This window comes from Lactuca saligna, chromosome 2 (assembly GCF_052625555.1).
Source record: "Lactuca saligna cultivar CGN05327 chromosome 2, ASM5262555v1, whole genome shotgun sequence".
Classification (NCBI taxonomy): domain Eukaryota; kingdom Viridiplantae; phylum Streptophyta; class Magnoliopsida; order Asterales; family Asteraceae; genus Lactuca; species Lactuca saligna.
This window is the reverse complement of record NC_136418.1, coordinates 187309597-187325169: the sequence shown is the minus strand read 5'-3', so window position 1 is coordinate 187325169 and position 15573 is coordinate 187309597.

Here is a 15573-nt window from a genome sequence, read left to right as displayed (position 1 = left end):
CCCTGGAGTTTCGCATTTTTGGAAATAAATACTCAACTTCTCAAATGGGGGTCATAAAATGATGAAATTGCAAAATTTTTAAAGAGATACACACATAGACAACCACACATATATTTAGAAAATTAAACTAAAAGATGATAAATTACAGATTATAGCATTGTCCTTGATTGAGTCAATTTCCTTTATAGGAGTAATATGTTCCATTGTACCTTGCAAGTTAAAAAAAAAAAAAAAAATTACATTAAATTAGACAATTATAATCAGCACACAGAAAAAAACAATCAAACAGTCGAGAAGAAAGTACATTGGTAGGCTGTTACGATTAAATTAGACAATTATAATATGCGTTTTTCCAGGTGAGTATTCATATAAAATATTTATTTCCTTAATTAAAACAACAAAAGATATATTTTTATTTATTTTTCCAATTTGCATAACTTTTTTTATTGATTTAATAAAGTTGCATACCAAATTGTTAGGCTGTTACGATTTCACCACCTAAAATATGTATATTTGTATTATAATATATTATCTTGTTAGTATTTCATGAATGCAATCAATAACACTTGTGTGCTTTGAATGCGAAGTTGGATTTAGCTTTGCTATAAGTTTCAATCGATTTTGAAATTGAGTATTGTTCGCATTTGTATGAGTGTAGTCGATGAATCGATAAAGCAAGAACATATGAGTTTTGATTCGCAATTGGATTGATGATTGAGGGATGATTCGTGAAGAAAAACGCGAAGTCAAGGACTGTGAAATTGTTGTTTGCAAGAATTTAAAAACTCGATTGTGGAGTTGTTGATGCTCATTTTGCGAAAGTAAAACAATCGAGTGTTTGCATCTGTGAATCAATTTGAAGTCAATTGGGTTAATATTCGCATATGGGTTCAACATATGAATTTTTGATTTCGCAAGTTTAGAGTTCAAGAACTAAACTGTGTTCGCATCTGGAATGAAAATTTTGTGGTTTGCATTTGATTAATTAGGTTAAAATGCGAAGGTGATTAATGCGAAGGGATGCGAAGGGTGTAAGAATGAAGATGCGAAGTATTTCACAGTAGAATGCGAATTGGGGAAGAAAACAGAAATTTTCAAATATTGTCCCTGGAGTTTCGCATTTTTGGAAATAAATACTCAACTTCGCAAATGGGGGTCATAAAATGATGAAATTGCAAAATTTTTAAAGAGATACACACATAGACAACCACACATATATTTAGAAAATTAAACTAAAAGATGATAAATTACAGATTATAGCATTGTCCTTGATTGAGTCAATTTCCTTTATACGAGTAATATGTTCCATTGTACCTTGCAAGTTAAAAAAAAAAAAAAAATTACATTAAATTAGACAATTATAATCAGCACACAGAAAAAAACAATCAAACAGTCGAGAAGAAAGTACATTGGTAGGCTGTTACGATTAAATTAGACAATTATAATATGCGTTTTTCCAGGTGAGTATTCATATAAAATATTTATTTCCTTAAATAAAACAACAAAAGATATATTTTTATTTATTTTTCCAATTTGCATAACTTTTTTTATTGATTTAATAAAGTTGCATACCAAATTGTTAGGCTGTTACGATTTCACCACCTAAAATATGTATATTTGTATTATAATATATTATCTTGTTAGTATTTCATGAATGCAATCAATAACACTTGTGTGCTTTGAATGCGAAGTTGGATTTAGCTTTGCTATAAGTTTCAATCGATTTTGAAATTGAGTATTGTTCGCATTTGTATACGTGTAGTCGATGAATCGATAAAGCAAGAACATATGAGTTTTGATTCGCAATTGGATTGATGATTGAGGGATGATTCGTGAAGAAAAACGCGAAGTCAAGGACTGTGAAATTGTTGTTTGCAAGAATTTAAAAACTCGATTGTGGAGTTGTTGATGCTCATTTTGCGAAAGTAAAACAATCGAGTGTTTGCATCTGTGAATCAATTTGAAGTCAATTGGGTTAATATTCGCATATGGGTTCAACATATGAATTTTTGATTTCGCAAGTTTAGAGTTCAAGAACTAAACTGTGTTCGCATCTGGAATGAAAATTTTGTGGTTTGCATTTGATTAATTAGGTTAAAATGCGAAGGTGATTAATGCGAAGGGATGCGAAGGGTGTAAGAATGAAGATGCGAAGTATTTCACAGTAGAATGCGAATTGGGGAAGAAAACAGAAATTTTCAAATATTGTCCCTGGAGTTTCGCATTTTTGGAAATAAATACTCAACTTCGCAAATGGGGGTCATAAAATGATGAAATTGCAGAATTTTTAAAGAGATACACACAGACAACCACACATATATTTAGAAAATTAAACTAAAAGATGATAAATTATAGATTATAGCATTGTCCTTGATTGAGTCAATTTCCTTTATACGAGTAATATGTTCCATTGTACCTTGCAACTTAAAAAAAAAAAAAATTTACATTAAATTAGACAATTATAATCAGCACACAGAAAAAAACAATCAAACAGTCGAGAAGAAAGTACATTGGTAGGCTGTTACGATTAAATTAGACAATTATAATATGCGTTTTTCCAGGTGAGTATTCATATAAAATATTTATTTCCTTAATTAAAACAACAAAAGATATATTTTTATTTATTTTTCCAATTTGCATAACTTTTTTTATTGATTTAATAAAGTTGCATACCAAATTGTTAGGCTGTTACGATTTCACCACCTAAAATATGTATATTTGTATTATAATATATTATCTTGTTAGTATTTCATGAATGCAATCAATAACACTTGTGTGCTTTGAATGCGAAGTTGGATTTAGCTTTGCTATAAGTTTCAATCGATTTTGAAATTGAGTATTGTTCGCATTTGTATGAGTAGTCGATGAATCGATAAAGCAACAACATATGAGTTTTGATTCGCAATTGGATTGATGATTGAGGGATGATTCGTGAAGAAAAACGCGAAGTCAAGAACTGTGAAATTGTTGTTTGCAAGAATTTAAAATTCGATTGTGGAGTTGTTGATGCTCATTTTGCGAAAGTAAAACAATCGAGTGTTTGCATCTGTGAATCAATTTGAAGTCAATTGGGTTAATATTCGCATATGGGTTCAACATATGAATTTTTGATTTCGCAAGTTTAGAGTTCAAGAACTAAACTGTGTTCGCATCTGGAATGAAAATTTTTTGGTTTGCATTTGATTAATTAGGTTAAAATGCGAAGGTGATTAATGTGAAGGGATGCGAAGGGTGTAAGAATGAAGATGCGAAGTATTTCACAGTAGAATGCGAATTGGGGAAGAAAACAGAAATTTTCAAATATTGTCCCTGGAGTTTCGCATTTTTGGAAATAAATACTCAACTTCGCAAATGGGGGTCATAAAATGATGAATGCAATCAATAACACTTGTGTGCTTTGAATGCGAAGTTGGATTTAGCTTTGCTATAAGTTTCAATCGATTTTGAAATTGAGTATTGTTCGCATTTGTATGAGTAGTCGATGAATCGATAAAGCAACAACATATGAGTTTTGATTCGTAATTGGATTGATGATTGAGGGATGATTCGTGAAGAAAAACGCGAAGTCAAGAACTGTGAAATTGTTGTTTGCAAGAATTTAAAAACTCGATTGTGGAGTTGTTGATGCTCATTTTGCGAAAGTAAAACAATCGAGTGTTTGCATCTGTGAATCAATTTGAAGTCAATTAGGTTAATATTCGCATATGGGTTCAACATATGAATTTTTGATTTCGCAAGTTTAGAGTTCAAGAACTAAACTGTGTTCGCATCTGGAATGAAAATTTTGTGGTTTGCATTTGATTAATTAGGTTAAAATGCGAAGGTGATTAATGCGAAGGGATGCGAAGGGTGTAAGAATGAAGATGCGAAGTATTTCACAGTAGAATGCGAATTGGGGAAGAAAACAAATTTTCAAATATTGTCCCTGGAGTTTCGCATTTTTGGAAATAAATACTCAACTTCGCAAATGGGGGTCATAAAATGATGAAATTGCAAAATTTTTAAAGAGATACACACGTAGACAACCACACATATATTTAGAAAATTAAACTAAAAGATGATAAATTACAGATTATAGCATTGTCCTTGATTGAGTCAATTTCCTTTATACGAGTAATATGTTCCATTGTACCTTGCAAGTTAAAAAAAAAAAAAAAAATTTACATTAAATTAGACAATTATAATCAGCACACAGAAAAAAACAATCAAACAGTCGAGAAGAAAGTACATTGGTAGGCTGTTACGATTAAATTAGACAATTATAATATGCGTTTTTCCAGGTGAGTATTCATATAAAATATTTATTTCCTTAATTAAAACAACAAAAGATATATTTTTATTTATTTTTCCAATTTGCATAACTTTTTTTTATTGATTTAATAAAGTTGCATACCAAATTGTTAGGCTGTTACGATTTCACCACCTAAAATATGTATATTTGTATTATAATATATTATCTTGTTAGTATTTCATGAATGCAATCAATAACACTTGTGTGCTTTGAATGCGAAGTTGGATTTAGCTTTGCTATAAGTTTCAATCGATTTTGAAATTGAGTATTGTTCGCATTTGTATGAGTGTAGTCGATGAATCGATAAAGCAACAACATATGAGTTTTGATTCGCAATTGGATTGATGATTGAGGGATGATTCGTGAAGAAAAACGCGAAGTCAAGGACTGTGAAATTGTTGTTTGCAAGAATTTAAAAACTCGATTGTGGAGTTGTTGATGCTCATTTTGCGAAAGTAAAACAATCGAGTGTTTGCATCTGTGAATCAATTTGAAGTCAATTGGGTTAATATTCGCATATGGGTTCAACATATGAATTTTTGATTTCGCAAGTTTAGAGTTCAAGAACTAAACTGTGTTCGCATCTGGAATGAAAATTTTGTGGTTTGCATTTGATTAATTAGGTTAAAATGCGAAGGTGATTAATGCGAAGGGATGCGAAGGGTGTGAGAATGAAGATGCAAAGTATTTCACAGTAGAATGCGAATTGGGGAAGAAAACAGAAATTTTCAAATATTGTCCCTGGAGTTTCGCATTTTTGGAAATAAATACTCAACTTCGCAAATGGGGGTCATAGAATGATGAAATTGCAGAATTTTTAAAGAGATACACACAGACAACCACACATATATTTAGAAAATTAAACTAAAAGATGATAAATTACAGATTATAGCATTGTCCTTGATTGAGTCAATTTCCTTTATACGAGTAATATGTTCCATTGTACCTTGCAAGTTAAAAAAAAAAAAAAAAAATTTACATTAAATTAGACAATTATAATCAGCACACAGAAAAAAACAATCAAACAGTCGAGAAGAAAGTACATTGGTAGGCTGTTACGATTAAATTAGACAATTATAATATGCGTTTTTCCAGGTGAGTATTCATATAAAATATTTATTTCCTTAATTAAAACAACAAAAGATATATTTTTATTTATTTTTCCAATTTGCATAACTTTTTTTATTGATTTAATAAAGTTGCATACCAAATTGTTAGGCTGTTACGATTTCACCACCTAAAATATGTATATTTGTATTATAATATATTATCTTGTTAGTATTTCATGAATGCAATCAATAACACTTGTGTGCTTTGAATGCGAAGTTGGATTTAGCTTTGCTATAAGTTTCAATCGATTTTGAAATTGAGTATTGTTCGCATTTGTATGAGTAGTCGATGAATCGATAAAGCAACAACATATGAGTTTTGATTCGCAATTGGATTGATGATTGAGGGATGATTCGTGAAGAAAAACGTGAAGTCAAGAACTGTGAAATTGTTGTTTGCAAGAATTTAAAAACTCGATTGTGGAGTTGTTGATGCTCATTTTGCGAAATAAAACAATCGAGTGTTTGCATCTGTGAATCAATTTGAAGTCAATTGGGTTAATATTCGCATATGGGTTCAACATATGAATTTTTGATTTCGCAAGTTTAGAGTTCAAGAACTAAACTGTGTTCGCATCTGGAATGAAAATTTTGTGGTTTGCATTTGATTAATTAGGTTAAAATGCGAAGGTGATTAATGCGAAGGGATGCGAAGGGTGTAAGAATGAAGATGCGAAGTATTTCACAGTAGAATGCGAATTGGGGAAGAAAACAGAAATTTTCAAATATTGTCCCTGGAGTTTCGCATTTTTGGAAATAAATACTCAACTTCGCTAATGGGGGTCATAAAATGATGAATGCAATCAATAACACTTGTGTGCTTTGAATGCGAAGTTGGATTTAGCTTTGCTATAAGTTTCAATCGATTTTGAAATTGAGTATTGTTCGCATTTGTATGAGTAGTCGATGAATCGATAAAGCAACAACATATGAGTTTTGATTCGCAAGTGGATTGATGATTGAGGGATGATTCGTGAAGAAAAACGCGAAGTCAAGAACTGTGAAATTGTTGTTTGCAAGAATTTAAAAACTCGATTGTGGAGTTGTTGATGCTCATTTTGCGAAAGTAAAACAATCGAGTGTTTGAATCTGTGAATCAATTTGAAGTCAATTGGGTTAATATTCGCATATGGGTTCAACATATGAATTTTTGATTTCGCAAGTTTAGAGTTCAAGAACTAAACTGTGTTCGCATCTGGAATGAAAATTTTGTGGTTTGCATTTGATTAATTAGGTTAAAATGCGAAGGTGATTAATGCGAAGGGATGCGAAGGGTGTAAGAATGAAGATGCGAAGTATTTCACAGTAGAATGCGAATTGGGGAAGAAAACAGAAATTTTCAAATATTGTCCCTGGAGTTTCGCATTTTTGGAAATAAATACTCAACTTCGCAAATGGGGGTCATAAAATGATGAAATTGCAGAATTTTTAAAGAGATACACACAGACAACCACACATATATTTAGAAAATTAAACTAAAAGATGATAAATTACAGATTATAGCATTGTCCTTGATTGAGTCAATTTCCTTTATACGAGTAATATGTTCCATTGTACCTTGCAAGTTAAAAAAAAAAAAAAAAATTTTACATTAAATTAGACAATTATAATCAGCACACAGAAAAAAACAATCAAACAGTCGAGAAGAAAGTACATTGGTAGGCTGTTACGATTAAATTAGACAATTATAATATGCGTTTTTCCAGGTGAGTATTCATATAAAATATTTATTTCCTTAATTAAAACAACAAAAGATATATTTTTATTTATTTTTCCAATTTGCATAACTTTTTTTATTGATTTAATAAAGTTGCATACCAAATTGTTAGGCTGTTACGATTTCACCACCTAAAATATGTATATTTGTATTATAATATATTATCTTGTTAGTATTTCATGAATGCAATCAATAACACTTGTGTGCTTTGAATGCGAAGTTGGATTTAGCTTTGCTATAAGTTTCAATCGATTTTGAAATTGAGTATTGTTCGCATTTGTATGAGTAGTCGATGAATCGATAAAGCAACAACATATGAGTTTTGATTCGCAATTGGATTGATGATTGAGGGATGATTCGTGAAGAAAAACGCGAAGTCAAGAACTGTGAAATTGTTGTTTGCAAGAATTTAAAAACTCGATTGTGGAGTTGTTGATGCTCATTTTGCGAAAGTAAAACAATCGAGTGTTTGCATCTGTGAATCAATTTGAAGTCAATTGGGTTAATATTCGCATATGGGTTCAACATATGAATTTTTGATTTCGCAAGTTTAGAGTTCAAGAACTAAACTGTGTTCGCATCTGGAATGAAAATTTTGTGGTTTGCATTTGATTAATTAGGTTAAAATGCGAAGGTGATTAATGCGAAGGGATGCGAAGGGTGTAAGAATGAAGATGCGAAGTATTTCACAGTAGAATGCAAATTGGGGAAGAAAACAGAAATTTTCAAATATTGTCCCTGGAGTTTCGCATTTTTGGAAATAAATACTCAACTTCGCAAATGGGGGTCATAAAATGATGAAATTGCAGAATTTTTAAAGAGATACACACAGACAACCACACATATATTTAGAAAATTAAACTAAAAGATGATAAATTACAGATTATAGCATTGTCCTTGATTGAGTCAATTTCCTTTATACGAGTAATATGTTCCATTGTACCTTGCAAGTTAAAAAAAAAAAAAAAAATTTACATTAAATTAGACAATTATAATCAGCACACAGAAAAAAACAATCAAACAGTCGAGAAGAAAGTACATTGGTAGGCTGTTACGATTAAATTAGACAATTATAATATGCGTTTTTCCAGGTGAGTATTAATATAAAATATTTATTTCCTTAATTAAAACAACAAAAGATATATTTTTATTTATTTTTCCAATTTGCATAACTTTTTTTATTGATTTAATAAAGTTGCATACCAAATTGTTAGGCTGTTACGATTTCACCACCTAAAATATGTATATTTGTATTATAATATATTATCTTGTTAGTATTTCATGAATGCAATCAATAACACTTGTGTGCTTTGAATGCGAAGTTGGATTTAGCTTTGCTATAAGTTTCAATCGATTTTGAAATTGAGTATTGTTCGCATTTGTATGAGTGTAGTCGATGAATCGATAAAGCAACAACATATGAGTTTTGATTCGCAATTGGATTGATGATTGAGGGATGATTCGTGAAGAAAAACGCGAAGTCAAGGACTGTGAAATTGTTGTTTGCAAGAATTTAAAAACTCGATTGTGGAGTTGTTGATGCTCATTTTGCGAAAGTAAAACAATCGAGTGTTTGCATCTGTGAATCAATTTGAAGTCAATTGGGTTAATATTCGCATATGGGTTCAACATATGAATTTTTGATTTCGCAAGTTTAGAGTTCAAGAACTAAACTGTGTTCGCATCTGGAATGAAAATTTTGTGGTTTGCATTTGATTAATTAGGTTAAAATGCGAAGGTGATTAATGCGAAGGGATGCGAAGGGTGTAAGAATGAAGATGCGAAGTATTTCACAGTAGAATGCGAATTGGGGAAGAAAACAGAAATTTTCAAATATTGTCCCTGGAGTTTCGCATTTTTGGAAATAAATACTCAACTTCGCAAATGGGGGTCATAAAATGATGAAATTGCAGAATTTTTAAAGAGATACACACAGACAACCACACATATATTTAGAAAATTAAACTAAAAGATGATAAATTACAGATTATAGCATTGTCCTTGATTGAGTCAATTTCCTTTATACGAGTAATATGTTCCATTGTACCTTGCAAGTTAAAAAAAAAAAAAAATTTACATTAAATTAGACAATTATAATCAGCACACAGAAAAAAACAATCAAACAGTCGAGAAGAAAGTACATTGGTAGGCTGTTACGATTAAATTAGACAATTATAATATGCGTTTTTCCAGGTGAGTATTCATATAAAATATTTATTTCCTTAATTAAAACAACAAAAGATATATTTTTATTTATTTTTCCAATTTGCATAACTTTTTTTATTGATTTAATAAAGTTGCATACCAAATTGTTAGGCTGTTACGATTTCACCACCTAAAATATGTATATTCGTATTATAATATATTATCTTGTTAGTATTTCATGAATGCAATCAATAACACTTGTGTGCTTTGAATGCGAAGTTGGATTTAGCTTTGCTATAAGTTTCAATCGATTTTGAAATTGAGTATTGTTCGCATTTGTATGAGTGTAGTCGATGAATCGATAAAGCAACAACATATGAGTTTTGATTCGCAATTGGATTGATGATTGAGGGATGATTCGTGAAGAAAAACGCGAAGTCAAGGACTGTGAAATTGTTGTTTGCAAGAATTTAAAAACTCGATTGTGGAGTTGTTGATGCTCATTTTGCGAAAGTAAAACAATCGAGTGTTTGCATCTGTGAATCAATTTGAAGTCAATTGGGTTAATATTCACATATGGGTTCAACATATGAATTTTTGATTTCGCAAGTTTAGAGTTCAAGAACTAAACTGTGTTCGCATCTGGAATGAAAATTTTGTGGTTTGCATTTGATTAATTAGGTTAAAATGCGAAGGTGATTAATGCGAAGGGATGCGAAGGGTGTAAGAATGAAGATGCGAAGTATTTCATAGTAGAATGCGAATTGGGGAAGAAAACAGAAATTTTCAAATATTGTCCCTGGAGTTTCGCATTTTTGGAAATAAATACTCAACTTCGCAAATGGGGGTCATAAAATGATGAAATTGCAGAATTTTTAAAGAGATACACACAGACAACCACACATATATTTAGAAAATTAAACTAAAAGATGATAAATTACAGATTATAGCATTGTCCTTGATTGAGTCAATTTCCTTTATACGAGTAATATGTTCCATTGTACCTTGCAAGTTAAAAAAAAAAAATTTACATTAAATTAGACAATTATAATCAGCACACAGAAAAAAACAATCAAACAGTCGAGAAGAAAGTACATTGGTAGGCTGTTACGATTAAATTAGACAATTATAATATGCGTTTTTCCAGGTGAGTATTCATATAAAATATTTATTTCCTTAATTAAAACAACAAAAGATATATTTTTATTTATTTTTCCAATTTGCATAACTTTTTTTATTGATTTAATAAAGTTGCATACCAAATTGTTAGGCTGTTACGATTTCACCACCTAAAATATGTATATTTGTATTATAATATATTATCTTGTTAGTATTTCATGAATGCAATCAATAACACTTGTGTGCTTTGAATGCGAAGTTGGATTTAGCTTTGCTATAAGTTTCAATCGATTTTGAAATTGAGTATTGTTCGCATTTGTATGAGTGTAGTCGATGAATCGATAAAGCAACAACATATGAGTTTTGATTCGCAATTGGATTGATGATTGAGGGATGATTCGTGAAGAAAAACGCGAAGTCAAGGACTGTGAAATTGTTGTTTGCAAGAATTTAAAAACTCGATTGTGGAGTTGTTGATGCTCATTTTGCGAAAGTAAAACAATCGAGTGTTTGCATCTGTGAATCAATTTGAAGTCAATTGGGTTAATATTCGCATATGGGTTCAACATATGAATTTTTGATTTCGCAAGTTTAGAGTTCAAGAACTAAACTGTGTTCGCATCTGGAATGAAAATTTTGTGGTTTGCATTTGATTAATTAGGTTAAAATGCGAAGGTGATTAATGCGAAGGGATGCGAAGGGTGTAAGAATGAAGATGCGAAGTATTTCACAGTAGAATGCGAATTGGGGAAGAAAACAGAAATTTTCAAATATTGTCCCTGGAGTTTCGCATTTTTGGAAATAAATACTCAACTTCGCAAATGGGGGTCATAAAATGATGAAATTGCAGAATTTTTAAAGAGATACACACAGACAACCACACATATATTTAGAAAATTAAACTAAAAGATGATAAATTACAGATTATAGCATTGTCCTTGATTGAGTCAATTTCCTTTATACGAGTAATATGTTCCATTGTACCTTGCAAGTTAAAAAAAAAAAAAAAATTTACATTAAATTAGACAATTATAATCAGCACACAGAAAAAAACAATCAAACAGTCGAGAAGAAAGTACATTGGTAGGCTGTTACGATTAAATTAGACAATTATAATATGCGTTTTTCCAGGTGAGTATTCATATAAAATATTTATTTCCTTAATTAAAACAACAAAAGATATATTTTTGTTTATTTTTCCAATTTGCATAACTTTTTTTATTGATTTAATAAAGTTGCATACCAAATTGTTAGTCTGTTACGATTTCACCACCTAAAATATGTATATTTGTATTATAATATATTATCTTGTTAGTATTTCATGAATGCAATCAATAACACTTGTGTGCTTTGAATGCGAAGTTGGATTTAGCTTTGCTATAAGTTTCAATCGATTTTGAAATTGAGTATTGTTCGCATTTGTATGAGTGTAGTCGATGAATCGATAAAGCAACAACATATGAGTTTTGATTCGCAATTGGATTGATGATTGAGGGATGATTCGTGAAGAAAAACGCGAAGTCAAGGACTGTGAAATTGTTGTTTGCAAGAATTTAAAAACTCGATTGTGGAGTTGTTGATGCTCATTTTGCGAAAGTAAAACAATCGAGTGTTTGCATCTGTGAATCAATTTGAAGTCAATTGGGTTAATATTCGCATATGGGTTCAACATATGAATTTTTGATTTCGCAAGTTTAGAGTTCAAGAACTAAACTGTGTTCGCATCTGGAATGAAAATTTTGTGGTTTGCATTTGATTAATTAGGTTAAAATGCGAAGGTGATTAATGCGAAGGGATGCGAAGGGTGTAAGAATGAAGATGCGAAGTATTTCACAGTAGAATGCGAATTGGGGAAGAAAACAGAAATTTTCAAATATTGTCCCTGGAGTTTCGCATTTTTGGAAATAAATACTCAACTTCGCAAATGGGGGTCATAAAATGATGAAATTGCAGAATTTTTAAAGAGATACACACAGACAACCACACATATATTTAGAAAATTAAACTAAAAGATGATAAATTACAGATTATAGCATTGTCCTTGATTGAGTCAATTTCCTTTATACGAGTAATATGTTCCATTGTACCTTGCAAGTTAAAAAAAAAAAAAAAATTTACATTAAATTAGACAATTATAATCAGCACACAGAAAAAAACAATCAAACAGTCGAGAAGAAAGTACATTGGTAGGCTGTTACGATTAAATTAGACAATTATAATATGCGTTTTTCCAGGTGAGTATTCATATAAAATATTTATTTCCTTAATTAAAACAACAAAAGATATATTTTTATTTATTTTTCCAATTTGCATAACTTTTTTTTATTGATTTAATAAAGTTGCATACCAAATTGTTAGGCTGTTACGATTTCACCACCTAAAATATGTATATTTGTATTATAATATATTATCTTGTTAGTATTTAATGAATGCAATCAATAACACTTGTGTGCTTTGAATGCGAAGTTGGATTTAGCTTTGCTATAAGTTTCAATCGATTTTGAAATTGAGTATTGTTCGCATTTGTATGAGTGTAGTCGATGAATCGATAAAGCAACAACATATGAGTTTTGATTCGCAATTGGATTGATGATTGAGGGATGATTCGTGAAGAAAAACGCGAAGTCAAGGACTGTGAAATTGTTGTTTGCAAGAATTTAAAAACTCGATTGTGGAGTTGTTGATGCTCATTTTGCGAAAGTAAAACAATCGAGTGTTTGCATCTGTGAATCAATTTGAAGTCAATTGGGTTAATATTCGCATATGGGTTCAACATATGAATTTTTGATTTCGCAAGTTTAGAGTTCAAGAACTAAACTGTGTTCGCATCTGGAATGAAAATTTTGTGGTTTGCATTTGATTAATTAGGTTAAAATGCGAAGGTGATTAATGCGAAGGGATGCGAAGGGTGTAAGAATGAAGATGCGAAGTATTTCACAGTAGAATGCGAATTGGGGAAGAAAACAGAAATTTTCAAATATTGTCCCTGGAGTTTCGCATTTTTGGAAATAAATACTCAACTTCGCAAATGGGGGTCATAAAATGATGAAATTGCAGAATTTTTAAAGAGATACACACAGACAACCACACATATATTTAGAAAATTAAACTAAAAGATGATAAATTACAGATTATAGCATTGTCCTTGATTGAGTCAATTTCCTTTATACGAGTAATATGTTCCATTGTACCTTGCAAGTTAAAAAAAAAAAAAAAAAATTTACATTAAATTAGACAATTATAATCAGCACACAGAAAAAAACAATCAAACAGTCGAGAAGAAAGTACATTGGTAGGCTGTTACGATTAAATTAGACAATTATAATATGCGTTTTTCCAGGTGAGTATTCATATAAAATATTTATTTCCTTAATTAAAACAACAAAAGATATATTTTTATTTATTTTTCCAATTTGCATAACTTTTTTTATTGATTTAATAAAGTTGCATACCAAATTGTTAGGCTGTTACGATTTCACCACCTAAAATATGTATATTTGTATTATAATATATTATCTTGTTAGTATTTCATGAATGCAATCAATAACACTTGTGTGCTTTGAATGCGAAGTTGGATTTAGCTTTGCTATAAGTTTCAATCGATTTTGAAATTGAGTATTGTTCGCATTTGTATGAGTGTAGTCGATGAATCGATAAAGCAACAACATATGAGTTTTGATTCGCAATTGGATTGATGATTGAGGGATGATTCGTGAAGAAAAACGCGAAGTCAAGGACTGTGAAATTGTTGTTTGCAAGAATTTAAAAACTCGATTGTGGAGTTGTTGATGCTCATTTTGCGAAAGTAAAACAATCGAGTGTTTGCATCTGTGAATCAATTTGAAGTCAATTGGGTTAATATTCGCATATGGGTTCAACATATGAATTTTTGATTTCGCAAGTTTAGAGTTCAAGAACTAAACTGTGTTCGCATCTGGAATGAAAATTTTGTGGTTTGCATTTGATTAATTAGGTTAAAATGCGAAGGTGATTAATGCGAAGGGATGCGAAGGGTGTAAGAATGAAGATGCGAAGTATTTCACAGTAGAATGCGAATTGGGGAAGAAAACAGAAATTTTCAAATATTGTCCCTGGAGTTTCGCATTTTTGGAAATAAATACTCAACTTCGCAAATGGGGGTCATAAAATGATGAAATTGCAGAATTTTTAAAGAGATACACACAGACAACCACACATATATTTAGAAAATTAAACTAAAAGATGATAAATTACAGATTATAGCATTGTCCTTGATTGAGTCAATTTCCTTTATACGAGTAATATGTTCCATTGTACCTTGCAAGTTAAAAAAAAAAAAAAAATTTACATTAAATTAGACAATTATAATCAGCACACAGAAAAAAACAATCAAACAGTCGAGAAGAAAGTACATTGGTAGGCTGTTACGATTAAATTAGACAATTATAATATGCGTTTTTCCAGGTGAGTATTCATATAAAATATTTATTTCCTTAATTAAAACAACAAAAGATATATTTTTATTTATTTTTCCAATTTGCATAACTTTTTTTATTGATTTAATAAAGTTGCATACCAAATTGTTAGGCTGTTACGATTTCACCACCTAAAATATGTATATTTGTATTATAATATATTATCTTGTTAGTATTTCATGAATGCAATCAATAACACTTGTGTGCTTTGAATGCGAAGTTGGATTTAGCTTTGCTATAAGTTTCAATCGATTTTGAAATTGAGTATTGTTCGCATTTGTATGAGTGTAGTCGATGAATCGATAAAGCAACAACATATGAGTTTTGATTCGCAATTGGATTGATGATTGAGGGATGATTCGTGAAGAAAAACGCGAAGTCAAGAGCTGTGAAATTGTTGTTTGCAAGAATTTAAAAACTCGATTGTGGAGTTGTTGATGCTCATTTTGCGAAAGTAAAACAATCGAGTGTTTGCATCTGTGAATCAATTTGAAGTCAATTGGGTTAATATTCGCATATGGGTTCAACATATGAATTTTTGATTTCGCAAGTTTAGAGTTCAAGAACTAAACTGTGTTCGCATCTGGAATGAAAATTTTGTGGTTTGCATTTGATTAATTAGGTTAAAATGCGAAGGTGATTAATGCGAAGGGATGCGAAGGGTGTAAGAATGAAGATGCGAAGTATTTCACAGTAGAATGCGAATTGGGGAAGAAAACAGAAATTTTCAAATATTGT